Consider the following 5862-nt stretch of genomic DNA (forward strand, 5'->3'; position numbering starts at 1 on the left):
TTTCTCCTGTATTTTCGTTCTCACGCTCGCTTACCTCTTTTCCTGTATTTTCGTTCTCTTTCCCGTTTACCTCGAGGTCATTCACAGGTTGTGCCTGTGGGACAGTATTTGTACAATGATTGAGATGGTACCACGTGGACCGGCCCTCTACCTGAACAGCAGTCGGTGAGGCCTTGGTTACTGTGAATGGTCCTTCCCTTCTCGGCTCATTCCACCTGCGTCGAAAGGCTCGCACATAGACCTGATCTCTGGGTTTAATAGGTCCTTCTCCCTGGTCCGCCTCTGGCTCCTTTTGCTTTTCCTGTGTGTAAATAGACTTGTGTATCATAGTTAACTGTTGCATGTATTGTTTAAGTTCTACCTCTAATTGCTCCAAACTTGGTCCCTTGTAAGGACCTCTCCATTTGGGCATCGGCATGGGTCTGCCAGTGAGCATCTTATGTGGTGTTAAATGAGTTATTCGATTAGTTTGCATGTGACAGCTCATTACTGCCAATGGCAGGGCATCAATCCAATTTAACTTTGTAGTTGCGCAAATCTTGTTCAATTTAGCCTTCAATGTTCCATTAACTCTTTCTACCATACCCTGAGATTGAGGGTGGTATACACACCCAAATCTTTGTTTCACTCTCAGGGCTTGCAGCACCAACTTAACTGTTTTTTTAATAAAAGCCGCTCCATTGTCGGAACTGATTTCGGTTGGTATACCGAATCGTGGGATGACCTCATTTGTCAGAAACTTGACTACAGTTCCTGCACCTAAATACTTAGATGGTACTGCCTCCACACATCTGCTAAATCTATCAATTACTACCAGCATATACCTTTTCCCTCTTATTCTTTTCAGCATGTCCACATAGTCAATAACCAGGTGCCTAAATGGTCCTTCGGGCACAGGTATATGTCGTATAGGTGTTGTTATTCCCTTTCTAACATTGTTTTGAGCACATATCTCACATTGTGACAAAATGTAATCTACTGAAGCCTGTAGATAGGGTGACCAAAATCCATCTCTCTTCATCTTCCTTAACACTCCCCCCTTGCACAGTGGTCTAGCCCATGCGCTTCTGAGATGAGAATGGTTAGCAGAGGTGTAGGTGCTACCAGCAAACCTTCGTCCGTAGTCCACAGGCCCTCTACATTCTGTTTGGCTCCCCTCTGTCTCCACATTGTTTGTTCAGCTAAAGTAGCCCTACCTTGCATTGCAACTATATCCTCCTGTGTGGGTTGCGGGTCCAAATGTACCTGCGGGGCAATAATGGCTGATTGGCATCCAGACGCTTTTCTGGCTGCTTCATCTGCAGCACGATTGCCCTTTGTGATAATGTCATTTCCCTTTTTATATGCCTGGCATTTAACGATAGCTAGTGCCTTAGGTTTAGTCATTGCCTTTATTAGATCTGAAATTTGCTGAAAATGCTGTATAGGGTCCCTATTGCTTTTCTTGAAGCCGCGCTGCTTCCATACTGCCCCAAACAGGTGACAGACCCCATGTGCATATGCTGAATCTGTGTAAATGTCAGCTTTCTCACCCTCCATCATTTCACACGCTGTTGTTAAAGCCTTAATCTCTGCTAACTGCGCTGAACAAGGTTGTGGGCAAGCTTCTAATCTGATTGTTTGAAAACCTGATTGGTCCTGCTGCACTATTGCAAATCCTGCATGATTGCCATCATAATCCCTATAGCATGAACCATCCACAAACAAAACTTTCTTGTCCTCATCATTCAATGGTTCTGATTGTAAGTCCGTCCTTAATTTAGAAAAAAAAACATCAACGCAATCATGGGGCTCCCGCTCATAGTCAAGTGGAACATAATCAGCTATGTTACTTGTGGTGCATCTTTGTATTGTAATGTCTGGGAATGTCAACAGCATTTGAAATGCTATTATTCTGGCCGGTGTTAATACAAACTTCCCCTTCTCCAACAGCTCTACTACTTTATGGTGTGTATATATAGTTACAGGATATCCCATGGTTATAGATGAGGCTTTGTCATACGCATAGTGCAACGCAGCCAGTCCCTGATAGCAGGGTGGGTAACCCTGCTCCACCTCATCCAATTTTGTGCTGTAGTAAGCTACAGGCTGCTTAGCTTTACCTGTGCCTGTTTCCTGCGTCAGTACTGCTGCAGCATAGCCCTCCTGCCTGTTGGAAACGTACAAGTGAAAGATTCTCTCATAATTTGGCAGGGCCAGGGCTGGGGCTGACTGTAACTCTCGCTTAATGGTGTTAAAAGCTGTCTCCGCCTCCTGATTGCATTGTAAAACATTTCTCAAATTTGCGTGCCCCGCTTCCTTCAGTATTTTTCTGAATGGCATCACAATTTCAGCATATTCTCCAATCCAGTCTGAGCTATATCCAGACATTCCCAAAAATGTCATCATTTGCTTTACTGTCTGAGGCTTGGGAGCTTTAATTATTGCATCAATTTGATCTGGTGCTATAGCCTTTACTCCCTTGGAGATCAACCGTCCTAAATATTCCACCTGTTGCTTACAAAACTGCAACTTCTTCCTGGACACTTTATGGCCTCCTTGTGCCAGCCTTTCTAAAAGAGTCAGGGTGTCTTGCTCACATTGCTCCTCACTTTCAGAGCAGACCAACAAATCATCCACATACTGTATTAACGTACTATGTAGGGATATACCTTCCAAATCTGCCGTCAGTACCTGCTGGCGGCGCCTAACGGCTGCGGCTCGCTAGCAGTCTGTTCGTCTTTTTTCCTTTTTTTTTGTTGTGTGTCGGTGTTGGGATGGGGATTTTTTGGTGTTTTTTTTTTTTGGTTGTGTATGTGAGGGGGTGGTGGTGTGGGTGGGGAAACCTTTCTCTTTTAGGTCTCTTCCTCACGGCGCGGGGTGCGGCTCGGCCGCGGGGCCTTCCATCGCCCGGTGCGGCTCGGCCGCGGGGCCTAACATCGCTGGTGCGGCTCGGCCGCTGGACTTAAGAGTGCCCGGTGCGGCTCGGCCGCGGGGCCTAACATCGCTGGTGCGGCTCGGCCGCTGGACTTAACAGTGCCCGGTGCGGCTCGGCCGCGGGGCCTAACATCGCTGGTGCGGCTCAGCCGCTGGACTTAACAGTGCCTGGGCCGCGGGGCCTAACATCGCCCGGCGCGGCTCGGCCGCGGGACTTAACATCGCCCAGTGCGGCTTGGCCATGGGGCCTTCTACCGCCCGGCGCAGTTCGGCCGTGGGGCCTAACATCGCCCGGTGTGGCTCGGCCGCGGGACTTAGCTGCGCACGGCTCGGTCGCGGGGCCTTCCAGCGCCCGGTTTGGCCGCGAGACGTCTCAGCGCCCGGTGCGACTCGGCCGCGGGGACTTCCATCCCCTTGCGGGGACTATGCGGGTCGGTAGGGGATGAGCTGTCTGTCCGTGGGCGTGGGGAAGAGAGTGGAAGTTTTGTTGCCTCCATCACAGTGAGGGGGTGTTTGGAGTCACTGTGATGGACGTTTGTGTTGGGGTCATGTGTCTTGTGTTCTTTTTTGTGTGTGACTGCTTGGTACCGAATGACAAATAAAGCTCTTTTGAACTGTTGTTGAACTGTTGAACTGATTGAAAACATGAGGCGAGTGTTTAAATCCCTGCGGCATCCTAGTATAAGTATATTGAATGCCCCTGTAAGTAAATGCAAACAAAAACTGGCATCTTTCCGCTAACGGCACGCTAAAGAATGCTGAGCAGAGATCAATCACTGAAAAGTACTCTGCCTCCGGTGCATTCCCAACATATTCTATCAACTACCTGTCTGCCTACTGGCTTTCCTCTTCCCCTTCCTTGTGCTCCCCCTTGAGGGCCCCAATCCTGTCGGGGCTGATTCCCTGATCTGATTTGCCCCTGATAGGTCATTTGAGGAGAAGCTCCCCCAAAGACATTTATTATTTGCATGGGATTCTCTGGCCTCTGCCTGGCTCTGTCATAGGACTCACTCTGCATCAGTGCATCGTTCACTTCTGCTGTTTCAGCCAGGTCTGCTGTTACTGCCAGCAATTTCTTTCCCTTTTCACGCTCTTTCTTTTTTAGGTCTTCAAGTTGCATTTGCATCAACTTTCTCTGCACCTCTACTTGTTGGTTCACCATTTTTTGTCTCTCCTTATGACATTTGTCGACTGCATGAACCAGGTGGTCTCTGAACTGGGAGTGGGATATGGTTAACAATTCCACCACCTCCTCCAGTCTGGACTTAACTCGAGGAGACATTGCGTCCACTATAGCGATCCGAAACAAAGCGGTCATCAACTCGTTACCGTCTATGTTTTGTTCGGTTTCAAGTCTCCACTTTTTCAGTTGATCCTCCAGATAAGCCGCTGGGTTCTCCGTGTCCCCCAGCGGGTCTCCTTTCAATGTCTTTAGGTCCACTTTGAGCGGGTAACAGTCTCTGAGGGCCTGCCATACCCTCTGCCTGACTCGATCAAATGGCGTGCCATCAATCATCGGGTTATTTGCTGCGTTTTTTATCTCAGCCATTTCAAATAGTTCTGCAAATTTCGTGGTTCCTATTACCTTCACCAGTAGTGCCTTCAAATCTCCCACAGCCAATAATCGTCCTGTAGTCTCCTCCTCAAAGGCCCTAATCCATTTTCCTGCCCCATCATAGATGTTGGGCACGGCGTTTCTCAGCCCTTCTAGGTCTCGGGTCGCCCAATGAATATACTGGGTTTGTCCTGCCTTTTTCAAAAGTAATGGCATCATTCTCCCCCTCAGCTCCTGTCTCTCGTTCACCATCTCTTGTTGTGGTTCTATCTGTATACTTTCCCACCTCATTCTTCTCTGGGCGTACCCCTGGCTTTCCTTTCTTTTTCTTTCCATATCTTTTTCCATCTCCCTTATCTCTATCTCTAAGCGCTTTATGGATGCCTCTATTTCCCTTCTACATTCCCTTGTTCTTTCCACATCACTTTCTAATTCTGCTTCATTCTCAGTTTTGCCCTCTCTGATGCCTGTTGATTACTCGCCTGTTTCTGCGTTGCAGTCTCCCTCATACTCCTCATTTGCTGCCTGACGGATCTCACAAATCTTTCTGTCCGAGGTCCCTGAGGACCTGCAACCTTTTAATGTCTCCTTCTAGTTCCTTTTCTTCTTGCCTTATCCTTTCCTTTTCTCGCTGCCCCCTTCTTTGTCTATATTCCTTTACGTCCTGCCCATTCCTCCAAACTTCGACTTCTCCCTCTATCTCCACTATCCCTTTCACCAACGGGCACTGCTTTATTCCGTCCTGGCTGGAATAGGGAGGGGGATACCCAGGGTCCCTTAGGCTGGGGTAGAGTTGATTTTTTCCCCTGAAGCTCCTGACTTTCATGCTGTTTTTCAGGTTTTTCACTCTTGTTTGGAGTGGTATTCTTTTCCTGGTATGCTTTCCTCAGCCTTTCTCCTTCTATTCTAAACAATTTAAGTACGTCTAGTTCTTTTTCCTTTTTTGTTACTCGGATTTCTGATTTATCCTTAGGCTTACAGTTCTTAATCAGCACTTCCATTTCATCACACATATTTATATCAAAATATAAATATATCAAAATTGATATCATTCCGTGGGCCATTTCGTAATCAATTTTTTTGTCCTTTTTTCCCATTTCAGAGTGTTTTTTAATATCCTCTTTGGATACGGGGAATTTCTTACCTAGTATTTCAACTGCAGTTATATTATTCATTGTACTTGTTTTATTTTAGTGCACTTGGTCTGTCAGTTTAAATGCAGTCCTTGTTCTCACTCCGTTCCGTCTCCATAGTCACTATGCTACCTACTATGTTATTTCTATTTTCTACAGTTCTACTATATTCCTTTAATATTTTGCAAATTTTTATTTTTTACAGTTCTACTATATTCCTTTAATATTTTGCAAATTTTTATTTTTTACAGTTCTACT

Source organism: Rhinoraja longicauda, chromosome 39 (genome assembly GCF_053455715.1).
Source record: "Rhinoraja longicauda isolate Sanriku21f chromosome 39, sRhiLon1.1, whole genome shotgun sequence".
Taxonomy (NCBI): Eukaryota; Metazoa; Chordata; class Chondrichthyes; order Rajiformes; family Arhynchobatidae; genus Rhinoraja; species Rhinoraja longicauda.